The 12,841-nt window shown below is 41.3% G+C and overlaps 1 protein-coding gene across 1 annotated transcript in view; it reads left to right on the top strand.

Moving 5' to 3' along the window:
- The first annotated feature begins 2,524 nt into the window (after positions 1–2,524).
- Positions 2,525–12,841, top strand: part of LOC135225869 (uncharacterized) — a 209,271-nt gene continuing 198,954 nt past the window's right edge. The window contains exon 1 of the mRNA XM_064265418.1: positions 2,525–2,616. The gene's annotated coding sequence lies outside the window, so the exon portion shown is untranslated. The remainder of the gene's footprint in view (positions 2,617–12,841) is intronic.

The raw sequence follows: 12,841 nt of genomic DNA, 5'->3' as shown, positions 1-12,841 counted from the left end.
ATGGAAGCAAAACATGAAATTATAGCAAAGCATGAACGTGGCGTTCGTATCGTCGATTTGGCAAACGAGTATGGTCGAAACTCCTTCTACATATCCACGATCATCAAGCAGAAGGAAGCTATAAAAACCCCCCCGAGACCATTGTTGCCAAAGCGTCTCTCTCTCTCTCTCTCTCTCTCTCTAAATCTCTCTCTCTCTCTCTCTCTTCTCTCTCTCTCTCTCTCTCTCTCTCTCTCTCTCTCTCTCTCTCTCTATCTCTCTCTCTCTCTCTCTCTCTCTCTCTCTCTCTCTCTGATCAAATTACGTACTGGATAATGTCTCTCTCTGGATACTTCGATTTTGCCAAATATTGAGGGCTACAAGAACAGTTGATTACTATTTACGTATCATATAGACTAATTAAAGTAAACGTATCTTTAAATAGGCTTATATTATTAGTATCAACAAAACATTTACTGGCATGAGTCAGAGGCCGTTTAACGAAACGAACATTCTTCTGTCCTTAACTCGGAGCGTCGGAAGACGCCTCTCTCTCTCTCTCTCTCTCTCTCTCTCTCTCTCTCTCTCTCTCTCTCTCTCTCTCTCTCTGATCAAATTACTGGATAATATGTCTCTTTGGATACTTGGAATTTGCGTTGTAATCTAACCAGAAACTTCGTTTTGTTATTATTACTGGAAACAAGCAATGATTTTTTCATTATTTGCGCTTTTGGACTGTTATATGTAAACTAGTATGTATTCATTCGCTCGGAAAACTAGTTCCGCATATGAGGCGTCACTAAAAAACATAGAAAAATACAACATAAAAATTGTGTCGAAAATCAGCATAATCTCAAAATTTTTGTTATAATCTAACCAGAAAACTTATTTTTATTAATATACTGTGCTAAACTATAAAGGATTTTTTATCATAGTATGCGTTTTTTAAAAAGCGTCGTTAACTCGGAGCGTCGGAAGCGTCAGCGTCGTAACCTCGGAACAAGCGTCGTAACCCAGGACGGATTTTTCCATTGAATATTTAAGAAAAGCGTCGTAACCTCGGAACGTCGTAAGCCTGAACCGTCGTAACCCGGGGACCGCCTTACCTTCCTATTGTAAAAGGACCTCAGGTTTGTATAGTTAGGAAAAATGCAATTTTGGACAAATTGTCATTTTTGGCAAGGAGAGGAGGGACTATTGTTAAATCATTGCCTATCCGGACACTCATAAGAATGGACTTAGTCAATCCAAGGGCGCAAGTATGCGGAGGGCTACCCTTTGGCTTCCAGAGGAATGTTTCGCTGTCGGCGATTGTGTATGGTGTTTTCTTTTTCTTGAGTAGTTGTGGTTTTTTTCACAACACCGTACCTTAAGGAATTTCAGTTTCTTCAGAGAGGTTACTCTCGGGGTCCCTGTCGTTGCGGTAACTCAGTTTGATAGTTGGCTTGGTAGAGTTAGGGTGTTAGAAGTTTAGGTAAGCAGTGATAGTCTAAATGAACTTCAGGGTGTTAGAAGTTTAGGGAGGCAGTGATAGTCTAATGAACTCTAGTGTTTCTGTTGGTCAAGCTTAGACAGTGTGTTTTGTCCCTTAGGAGGCCCTTGAGGTTAGGCAGATCCCGATGTCATTTGGAATAACTACTACTTCTTCAGCACAGTCATCTACATCAGTGAGCAGTAGAAGAACTGAAGGTCCTGCACACTCAACTTCTCCTCCATACATGAGAGGCTATAGCCACATGGAGGTTCACCATTTTCCCCTCCATACATGAGAGGTATAGAATACCACATGGGAGGTTCTTCAGACTCAGGCGGTACCTAGGACTCGACACCGACGGTATGGTACTTCCTATGCAAGCATCTCAGTTACTGAGCTGGACAACCAGTGAGGAGATTGTTTTTTTTTTTTTTTTTTGCCTCCTTGAATAAGAAGTATAGCTTATCACATGGGAGGTACTTCTGACTCAGATAGTACGTTAGACTCAACACTGACTTTGAAGTACTTTCTTTGCAAACATCCACACCTCCGAGTTTAGATAACTAGGTGAGGATACATGCTTTTATACATGCTAGGTTGCTTATGAGTTACCTGCGTATGTTCCGTGGACAGGTCGGGCTGAATGAGATTTGACCCCGCCTCCAACTAAACCTGTGTTAATCGGGCTAATTCAGGTGTTCAGGGAGTGTATTGCAATATGAAGTTTTCATAATAAAACTAATATTGTAATACTTACCTGAACACCTGAATGATTCCCACCCTCCTCCCCCCCCACTTCAATTTGATAGTGAATGATTCAATTGAGGAATGAGGAGACAGGCCACTGGTGGCAGGTATTTGCGGCAGCGTTGCCAACGGTAACACAGGTAACTCATTTGACTAGATTTTACCTGCAGCGTTGGTAACACTGACAGTTAAAATTACCCACTTAGTGGGTAAATGTGTGGGGATATAGTTCGGCTGGTCAGTGACCAGGGCTAATTCAGGTGTTCAGGTAAGTATTACAATATTAGTTTTATTATGAAACTTCATTTTTTCTTTTTATTATCATTGTAGATCCTTGTGATGAATGTCTTCTGTCCAAAGCAACAGTCCAGTGCAGACAATGCTGGATTGAGGTGTGTCTACCCTGTTTCAATAAGGTATGTACTGAATACTCGATCATTTTTTTCCCTGTATGCGGTACACCCAACGTGGTGCACAGTAGGCACTACTTGAGATTCTTTGCAGTGTCCTTTCAGCCCAAAGCTGCAACCCTTTCATTTCTTATACTGTATCTCCTCCATCATATTCTTTTTTCCATCTTTGTGTCGAACCTCTCCTAACAATTATTTCACAGTGTAACAGAGGTTTTCCTCCTTTAACACCTTTCAAACCTTTATATGTATGTACTTTCAGTCCTCAATTTTCAGCGCAAAATGGAATCATAGGTCCCAGCGCTTGGCCTTTGGCCTAAATTCTATATTTCATTTCATTTTTATTTTATTAATTAATTATAAAAAAAAAATTTGTCTTTTACTAACAGTGTTCTTAACACCTTTTACAAGTTACATTGTCTTGATGGTAATGTTATAGTTTACTTTGTAAGAAGACTGCACTGGTTTTATTATTTGAAATGAGTCTTACCTTTGGGGCATTAGGTGGTATCCATGTTCAAAAAAACACATCGTTGACTTAGACTGTCTATAATCACTTGTTTGTTTATGAAACTTACCTGTCAGTATATATATAGCTGTATTCTCCGAAGTCCGACAGAATTTCAAAACTCCCGGCACACGCAGTGGGCGGCCAGGTGGTTAGTACCCATTCCGCCACTGGGGAGGCGGATATCAGGAACCATTCCCATTTTCTATTCAGATTTTTTTTCTCTGTCGCGGTAGTGGAAACACCTGTTTCCATTACCTCCGCCTAGGATTTTGAACTCCATTAGCCGCTTAAGTATCCTAATTATTTTTTGAATGATTGACTTGGATTTGTGGCTAGGCATACGCTATCGTAAATTTTTTTGTTTTCATTGCATATGATGTCTGAATCTAGTTAGCCTAGTTTCAGACCTTCGGTAGACACTCGCTTAGTATACATGATGTTTACATGTTTTCTTTGTTGAAAGATCAATGTAATTAGTGTAATGTTGACTGATTCCGAAAGAAGACATATGATTCGTATGTACGCAAATTAGAGCGTGATAGAATCAGGAGGTCTTCCTCCCACAGTAAACAGAAGTTAGGATAATGAACCTACTAACCTCAGTAGACTTTATTTGCCTAACCCTGTGGTATGGCTTACGGGCCTAGAGGAAGTGTCTGTGAGAGGTAATGCCTTTCTATTATGGTGGATTACATCAATTAAGCTTGAAAAAGTGCTCACTCCAATCAGTGTTTGAGTGTAAAAATGTTGATTTTGCCCCTAGTGTTGTGGAGGGGGCGTCAGATCGGTCCTCATAATGCCTCTAGGTCTAAACCTCTGTCGGACTCCCAGGACCAGGGAGGGGGCAAGTTGAAAACCGAAGGAGGGTTACGGGAACCCCCCCGGGACCCCCCCCCCACCGATCTGGCGTCCCTTCGGCAGGACCTGAAAGACGCTTCCAAGGCTTCCAAGATCGTGCACGGTATCATGAAAGATTGCCTCTCGTCCTCCGAGGCGTCCTCCCCCCCGCAAGGTTGGAGCTCTCGGAAGGACTCGCGCCCTCTAAAAAAAAAAAAAAAAAAAAAAAAAAAAAAAAAAAAAAAAAAAACTTTGGAGAATAGGATGCTTCGCGTCCTCTCTCTCGTCAGGAGGGAGCGTCAGAGTACTGATCTGGCGTCCCTTCGGCATGACTTAATATCGATATGCGTGACAAAGACGCAAAAATGTCGCACAGGCGGCTGTCGTCTTGGTCAAGAGATTAAAAATGTCCATAAGGCAGGACCCTCACGAGACGCCTTTCGAGACATTCAACGCTCTATCGAGAGGAAGGAACGTCTTTACTCTTTTAGCAAGGATTGTTTTCTTGCTTTCCAAGACGCTCCCCTCCCTCCTCCCCTCATGGCGCTATGTATACGTTATGTGACGTTCGCTTTACTACGAAACGGGATATTGTTCAAGCTCATAAGCTTGACGTCCGGCAAGCTGATTTGCATAGTCAAACAGCTCGCCAAGACGCCTCTTACTCGTCCCTAAGGGACGCTCTGTCAGCGGACAGAGATGACACTGGACAGACTATCCTAGTTTTCGACAGGAGAAGGGCAAAGAATTCCTCATACCCAAGAACACACAGGCGTCCTTTTAAATGCCCTTCTGCAGTGTCGATGAGCGTGACAAGACGCAAGATGTCGCACAGGCGGCTGTCGTTTTTGTCAAGAGTGGCGAACGTCCTTAAGACTCGTCCTGATGACGATCACCGCACTTCTGATTAGGACGCTGCGTTTCATGATCGGCGTCTTCCCCCCTCGCCAGGAAGCCTCTCAGGTTACTCGTGTTGACGCCCGTCATTCACTATGACGCTTCCCTTGACTGTTCGTCGCTCTTCTTTTCCGGTACCGCTCTTCAAGACGCTCAAAGAATGCAATCAGGACGTTCGGCAAGCACCTCGCGAGGATGCCTTTCGGAACGCTCGGCGTTCCTTTTTTTGAGCGCGTTTCTGGATATGTTCATTTGCATTACTAAGACGCAAGATGTCGCACAGGCGCGGCCACCGTCTTTGTTAGAAGGTAACGAAGGTCTTTAAGGCCGTCTTGGAGACGATCGCCATACGTCTTTCCTATATGCTCTCACACTTCAGGAGCAGCGTGTGGCTCTGCAGGACACCTCTCGGGTGGCCTTTCATGCATCAGGGCGCTCGATAAGATCCTCTCTGAGATGCCGTTCAGATCCCTTGGTGTTCTATGCACCAATACGCTCGGTAAAGAACGCTCGCGAGGACGTCTCTAGAAAGACGTCTCTTGAAGAACGCTCAACGTCCTACGCATTGAGACGTGAGGAAGCTTTTGCAGATGCTCGACGTCCTACATGAAGAGACGCTCATCAGGACGCTCTGGAAGACGCTCGATGTCATAAACATTGATAAGCTTTTTGGAAGACGCTCGATGTCTTACACATCTGGACGCTCCGCCAGGACGCTAGCGAGGACGCTTTTGAAGACGCTCGGCATCCTACACGTCATGACGCTCGGTAGAGCACTTGCCAGGACGTTCTTCAGAACGATAGGCGTCCTACGCATCAAGACGTTCGGCAGGATTCCTGCAAGAACGCTCTTCAAGAGGGTGTTGTCGAAGAAGAGGAAGGAGTTTAATAACATTTTATCGCATAAGCAGATAAGTGACAAAATTCGAAAGAGCTCTCATTCATTAGTCGAGGCTCATCCAGAAAAAAAGACTTATAGACTACGTCCATGAAGTCTTATGTCCAATATCATAAAAAGCTTGAACTTTCCTTTTCGATCTTCGGTTCTCACTTGAGGATTTCCATTCGAATAATATTAAGTTATTCTGAATAATTATTAAATATTCGTTTACTTTCTGGCAAAGGAGAAAACGCGAAGACAATCGATTTCCATTCTCTCTCTCTTCCTCGTCGAGGAAAGAATGTAGTAGAGAATTAGATGTTCAAGTGACTACAATACTTACATATTTTATCTTTGCGTCATATTACTAATGTAAAGTTCAAGTCATATACGCATATCGTAGTTTACCTCTACAGATGGCAACCGAAAGGACTGTTATTTTAAGTGTATTTAATCGGTCCTTCCTGCAACTTCCAGGAGTTTCCGGTGTAAGGACAATGCTTAAAGGTATTGTTACAACAACACCAACTCAGCTTCTGCATCTAGCCGAATTATGTTTCGCTTAAATATGCCTGCTTGAGAATTTCCTTATGATCGATAATAGTAACAACCTATTCCTTCGTAGAAGAGAGTAGCTGGTAACTCAGGCAGAATAGTGCAAGATGAGAGGTTGCTGTCATTGTGGATGACGCAGTATATTTAATCGGTACTCCCGGCAACTTTCCAGGAGTTTCCGATTTAACATTTGGTTAATTAAGCGTAATGTTACAACACAAAATCAGCTTCTGTATTTAGCGAATTCTGTTTCGCTTAAATATCCCAACTTGAGAGTTTCTGTTCAAATAATGGAAAATCTTTTCCTTAGATGAATAGAATAGCTGGCAACTCGGCATAAGACTGCGAGAAGGTGAACATAAGCTGCTGCCTGTAACTGTCACAGTGTCACAACTCAGTATCAGGTAGCCTCGCTGTTATTGACTTCCGGTCGTTTACGTTCCTCTCTCTCCCGCGGGATTGATTAACGAACCGTATCTCTGCCCTACAATCATGACTTGCCTCGGGTTGAGGGGATTTCTAGTAATCATGAATAAACACGACTTCCTTTTGCTAAGAAATTTTCAACAGAGATATCTCTTGGACCTGTTCGGCGCTGCTTACCGCACTGTAACAGAATTCTGTACGAGTCTACCGCGGCATAGCACAATAATAATGCTCTCCTGCTTATGCAAAGCGCAGCCTTATTAGGGAAGGAAGCATGCTTAGTGAGGGAATGGATGAGTCTGCTGGGGACCATTTCCTCGCTGGAGAAGCTTGTTCCCTGAATAGACTGCAATTCAGACTCTACAGTTTTTCCTACAGGAGAGTTGAAGTAACATCAAAGATCTAGAGATAATTCTAAACGTCTCTCAATGGGTTAAGGATCACCTCAGGTGATACTAAGAGGGTGCCAGGCATCCGGACAAGAGGTACAGAGGTCCTGGCACATAATCTAAAAGAATTGGAAGCAATTTGGTTGGCTCTCAGTTCCTCGAAGAGTGAAGGTTTTTGGCGATTTTTTTTTTTGGTTCGAGTGGTGGAATCGAAAAATCATACCTCAGATAATTGCCCGCAGGCTGGCTCTCTCATATCCCAAGAGAGCGAGAGATGGTTATCGGCATAGGCACAGAACGTAACGATCCTTAAGAGGTTCGTTACACGATTGCACATCCTTGTGCGGATCTTCTCGATCAACGGCAAGCAACTACTGACGTTTGAGTAATCCTCGCTTAGAAGTATGTCGAGAGTTGTGGAGACTTTGGGACGTCCTTTCGTAGATTTCTTGCAATATTGCAGATGAAGAAGCTTCCTCTATGTTGCTCCCTTATTCTCGATCCGAGAGCGGTAGCAATAGACGCCATCCTATAGTTTGGAATGGGGGATAGTTGGTTAGTCTCTTTTCCCCTATTCATAGCTTAGGAAATATAATAAGATAATTGCTGGCGTCAGAGGGAGCGAGAAAGACGCTGATCGCCCCATGTTGGCCTTCGAGAGGCTGGATTCACAGAGGTCACGTCCTTCAGAGAGCACTTTCCAAGGTCCCTTCCCGAGAGAATCGGTCTACTCTAACAGCCTCACTTCGAGAGGTACCTAAAATCTCTCCGCTCTGAGTCTGAATGCGTTCAGACTGTCAAGAAGCGAGAGGATCTTCAAGATTAATTGCAAGTCTCATTGCCAAAGCAAAGCAGTGCTGCATATTTTGCAGTGTACCAATCGGAGTGGGCCATTTCTGGACATAGTGCAGGAAGAATGACTGTTCCTCCACCTCTGACATCTGTGAATTACTTTACCGCTTTCCGTCTGAAGTATGGGATAAGCTAGCAGTTCCAACGATTGTAGAATACGGAAATATGTTGTTGACGGCCTCTAGGCTCAGAGATTCGGATCTGTCAAACAAAAAGCCCCTCACGATCTTTGAGGTCTGTGGAAATCTTGAAATTGTCTAGATCGAAGCTTCCGGCATGGAACTTAGACGTAGTCTGAAGTTATGATGTCAAAGCATTTCGAACCTCTCCTTTCTGTAATTTATACGTGACCAGAAAGGCATAATTTTCTAACCACTCTAGCTACGGCAAAGAGGGTTAGTGAGGTTTTAGCCATCATCAGAGGTTTTGGCTTTAGAGAACATAATTCGGTGCGTCCTCTAAGCCTTCGTTCTTGCTAAGAACGAAAACCCGTCTAACCCTTGGCCCAGAGGCCTGGAGATCAAGGGGATGGCACAAATTATTGGGCAAGAGCCACAGAGAGTCCTCGTGCCCCAAATATTATTTGGGGCAGGAAGCAGCACAAATCCAATCCTATAGAAAAGGGATAGGTGTGCTTTTAACTTTGAAGGGTCGGTCGCTTGAGGCGCTTTCCCTTTCTTTAGCCTAGAAGTTATGGGACTAACTTTGATAGGTTAGGTCAGGTGGTGGTTTTTAGCTTCGTTGCCCCCACAGTTATGGTCAATATGGTCTAGTCACATTGTGGTCACGCTCCCGTTGACAGATCATCTAGAACTCACCAGCTACATAGGTCACTACCTTGCTGGAGACTCTAGTAAAGCAAAAGCAGACTTGGGTGACAGTAATCACGAAGTCAGCTATGGCTAACAGGTAAGGAACCAAGATGTCAATCATCTGCATGTAATTTGTTTCCTAAAATCCTTCTATTCTTATATATATCTGACAGGTAAGTTTCATGAACAAAATGTTATTGTCATGATACAATAAAGTTTGTTCATACTTACCTGGCAGATATATATAATTAAGTACCCACCCACCTCCCCTCAGGGGACAGTGGTATGAAAATCTGAATAGAAAATGGGAATGGTTCCTGATATCTGCTCCCAGCGGCGGGAATGGGTACTAACCACCTGGCCGCCCACTGCATGTGCCGGGAGTTTTGAAATTCTGTCGGACTTCGGAGAATACAGCTATATATATATCTGCCAGGTAGTATGAACAAACTTTATTGTATCATGACAATAACATTTTTTCTCCACCAAGTGGTGTTAGAATGTTTTTGTGTTCTTGTCAATTCTTCCTTCACCTTGTTTGCATGATTTTGGATATTTTTGGTTGTATTTCTCCTTTACGGTAGTGTGCTTGTTTTATCTTCTGAGCTGTGTCATCTTTGGCAAGCAGAGATATAGAAATGTTAGGCTTGTGAACGAGTTTTGCCTTAACCTTAGCCATGATGGCCACACTGTGTTTTCATGTAGGGTAATAAGTGTGATTTTACCTGTGTTCCAGTGAACCATTTTCTCAAAAATTCCATTGCTCCTGATCTTCCTATTTGCTCTCTTTAGTACAGTCTTCTCAATAGTATTCATTGCTCTCTTTAGTACAGTCTTCTCAATAGTATTCTTTGTTTCCAAGGGTCTTGATTCTGCAGATATTGGCTTGGCTTATGATATCGATGATATTCATGAGTTAGTATTCTCCGTTTTATTTTGTGCACTGACTGGACCCTGTACTTTGCTGTCTTTTCTGGAACTTATCATGGCTCGTATCAGCTGAAGGAGGGTGATCACTCTTTATTGTTCTGACTACATCATTGCTTGAATTGGATATTGAAACTTATGATGTTGTACATAATTATAATGAAAGTATTTGGAATTATTGTCCTGTCATTTGCTGAAACCCCTCAGGTCCTATTTTAGATCGCCAACATCAATTCAGGAAGATTAGAGTTGGGTTTTCCCTTCCTTGTTCTCTCTCTCTCTCACTGCAGTTTGATCATTACAGGCGGTCCCCGGGCTACGACGGGGGTTCCGTTCTTGAGACGCGCGTAAGCCGGAACATCGTCAAAAAATCCTAAGAAAACCTTACTTTTAATGCTTTGGGTGCATTGAAAACTATGTAAACTGCATTCTTATGGCATTTTTCATCAAAAAAAACCTTCAAATATTGATTATTTTGCATTTTTGGTGTCATATTTCACCTCCCAGATGAGTGTTGTAGGTGTGGTAACCCTGAACATGCGTTTTAACCCTGGAAATAAAGTTTGTTGACAAGTGTTGTAACCTCGGAACGTCGTAACGCCGACACCGTCGTAACCCGGGGACTGCCTGTATTTATATGACATGAGAGTATTTGATGTGACCAGGGTGTCTTTTGGCTTTACTTTATCCTTATAAACATAATTCTATGTTTTAACTTGCTTACTGTTTAACCCTTAAACGACCGAAAGGGTATATTAAAAATCGTCTTCCTTGTGCCGAGGGAGTCTCGGAGTGAGCGCGGAAGCGGAAAAAATATATTTTCAAAATTCACAGCGCGCTTAGTTTTCAAGATTAAGAGTTCATTTTTTGGCTCCTTTTTTGTCATTGCCTGAAGTTTAGTATGCAACCATCAGAAATGAAAAAAATTATCATTATCATATAAAAATAATGCGATATATGATAGCGCAAAAACAAAATTTCATATATAATTGTATTTAAATCGCGCTATGCGCAAAACGGTTAAAGGTAACAAGTTAATTTTTTTTCTTGTAATGTACACTAAATTGCAATCATTTTGGCATATAACACATTGTAAAACAATAAAAAGCAACACAGAGAAAATATTATCACAAAATGATGCATGAATTCGTAACGGGCTGACGTAAACAAAAATTTTTTCAAAAATTCACCATAAATCTAAATATTGTCCTAGAGACTTCCAATTTGTTTTAAAATGAAGACAAATGATTGAATATTACTATACTGTAAGAGTATTAGCTTACAATTGCAGTTTTCGACCATATCTGACGAGTTAAACTTGACCGAATGTCGAATTTTTTAATATTTTTTTATATGCAATTATTTCGGAAATTAGAAAAGCTACAACCTTCAAATATTTTTCGTTTTATTTTACATGAAATTGCGCACATTTTCATATATAAAAACTCTATGAAATGCCTAATATGAAATGGAGCAAATATTCCGAGAATGCAACGTACGCATTTCGGAGATTTTGCGGGGGTGGGAGAATCTGCGCGTGGAGGGAAGGAAAGTTTTTTTTTTTTTAAATTCACCATAATTCTAAATATTGTGCTAGAGACTTCGAATTTGTTTCAAGATGAAGATAAATGATTGAATATTACTAGACTTGTAAGAGTTTTAGCTTACAATTGCGTTTTTCGACCATTTCGGTAGAGTCAAAGTTGACCGAACGAACTGGTTTTTTTTCTATTTATCTTGATTTATATGCAAATATTTCGAAATGAGAAAAGCTACAACCTTCAATTATTTATTGTTGTATTCTACATGAAATTGCGCACATTTTCATGTATAAAACTTTATGTAACGACTAATTTAAAATGGTGCAAACATTACCACAATCGCACGTATGATTTTTTCGGAAGAGTTACCGCATGGACTGTAAGGAAAATGTTTTTTTTTTTTTTTTCATAAATTCACCATAAATCTAAATATTGTGCTGAAGACTTCTAATTTGTTGCAAAATGAAGGTAATGATTGAATATTACTAGAATATAAGATTTTTAGCTTACAATTGCATTTTTCGACCATTTCGGTAGAGTCAAAGTTGACCAGAAGGTTGAAAATGTGTCACTTATCATTTTTTATATGAAAATATTTCAAAACTGATACAAGCTACAATCTGGGTTGTTTTTTGTTGTATTGTGCATGAAATTGCGCACATTTCCATATATAAAACTTTATGTAACGGCTAATTTAAAATGGTGCAAACATAACCACAATCGCACTATGATTTTTTTCGGAAGAGTTACCACGAGGACGTAAGGAAAACGTGTTTTCATAAATTCACCATAAATCGAAATATTGTTGTGAGACTTCCAATTTGTTGCAAAGATGAAGGTAAATGATTGAATATTACTAAATATAGAGTTTTAGTTCTTACAATTGCGTTTTTCGACCATTTCGGTAGAGTCAAAGTTGACCAAAGGTTGAAATTTTTTGGCTACTATCGTTATTATATGAAAATATCTCAAAACTGATAAAAGCTACAATCATGACTATTTTTTTTGTTGTATTCTACATAAAGTGCGCACATTTTCATATAGAATACTCCATTTTTGTACATGAACTTCCCTGACAGATATATACTTAGCTATAGTCTCACGTTCCCGACAGAATTCAAATCTCGCGGCACACGCGACAGGTAGGTCAGGTGGTCTACCTTACCCGCCGCTGGGTGGCGGATGTACGAACCACTCCCGTAAGCTTGTCAGATTTTCCTCTGTCGCGGGAACAGATAACACTGTTGTCGGTTCCTCTCGATAGTTTTCGATTCTCGCTTGCCTGGAGTTAATTTGGACTTCTTTTGGTGACGTATTCGCTTTGTTTGGCTTGGCATACGCTGATTGTGGACCGTTTGATTTTGAGTTTGTTTGATTTTCTTTAACGATGTCTGATCTAGATTCGGTAGTTAAAACTTCGGTTTGGTTTAGGGTTTGCGTGAATGAAGGATGTAAGGTGAGGTTGCCGAAATTGCTTCGGTAGACCCCCTCCGAGCACGGTTTGCATGAATGCAGGGGGAATGAATGTTCTTTTTGCTAACACCCTTGTAGTGAAATGTAAGGGATTGAATGAAGAAGAAATATAAGGCTCTCTCTTCTTATGT

Source organism: Macrobrachium nipponense, chromosome 13 (assembly GCF_015104395.2).
Source record: "Macrobrachium nipponense isolate FS-2020 chromosome 13, ASM1510439v2, whole genome shotgun sequence".
Classification (NCBI taxonomy): Eukaryota; Metazoa; Arthropoda; class Malacostraca; order Decapoda; family Palaemonidae; genus Macrobrachium; species Macrobrachium nipponense.
The sequence above is the reverse complement of the archived record's forward strand: the minus strand, read 5'-3'. Positions and strand labels throughout refer to the sequence as shown.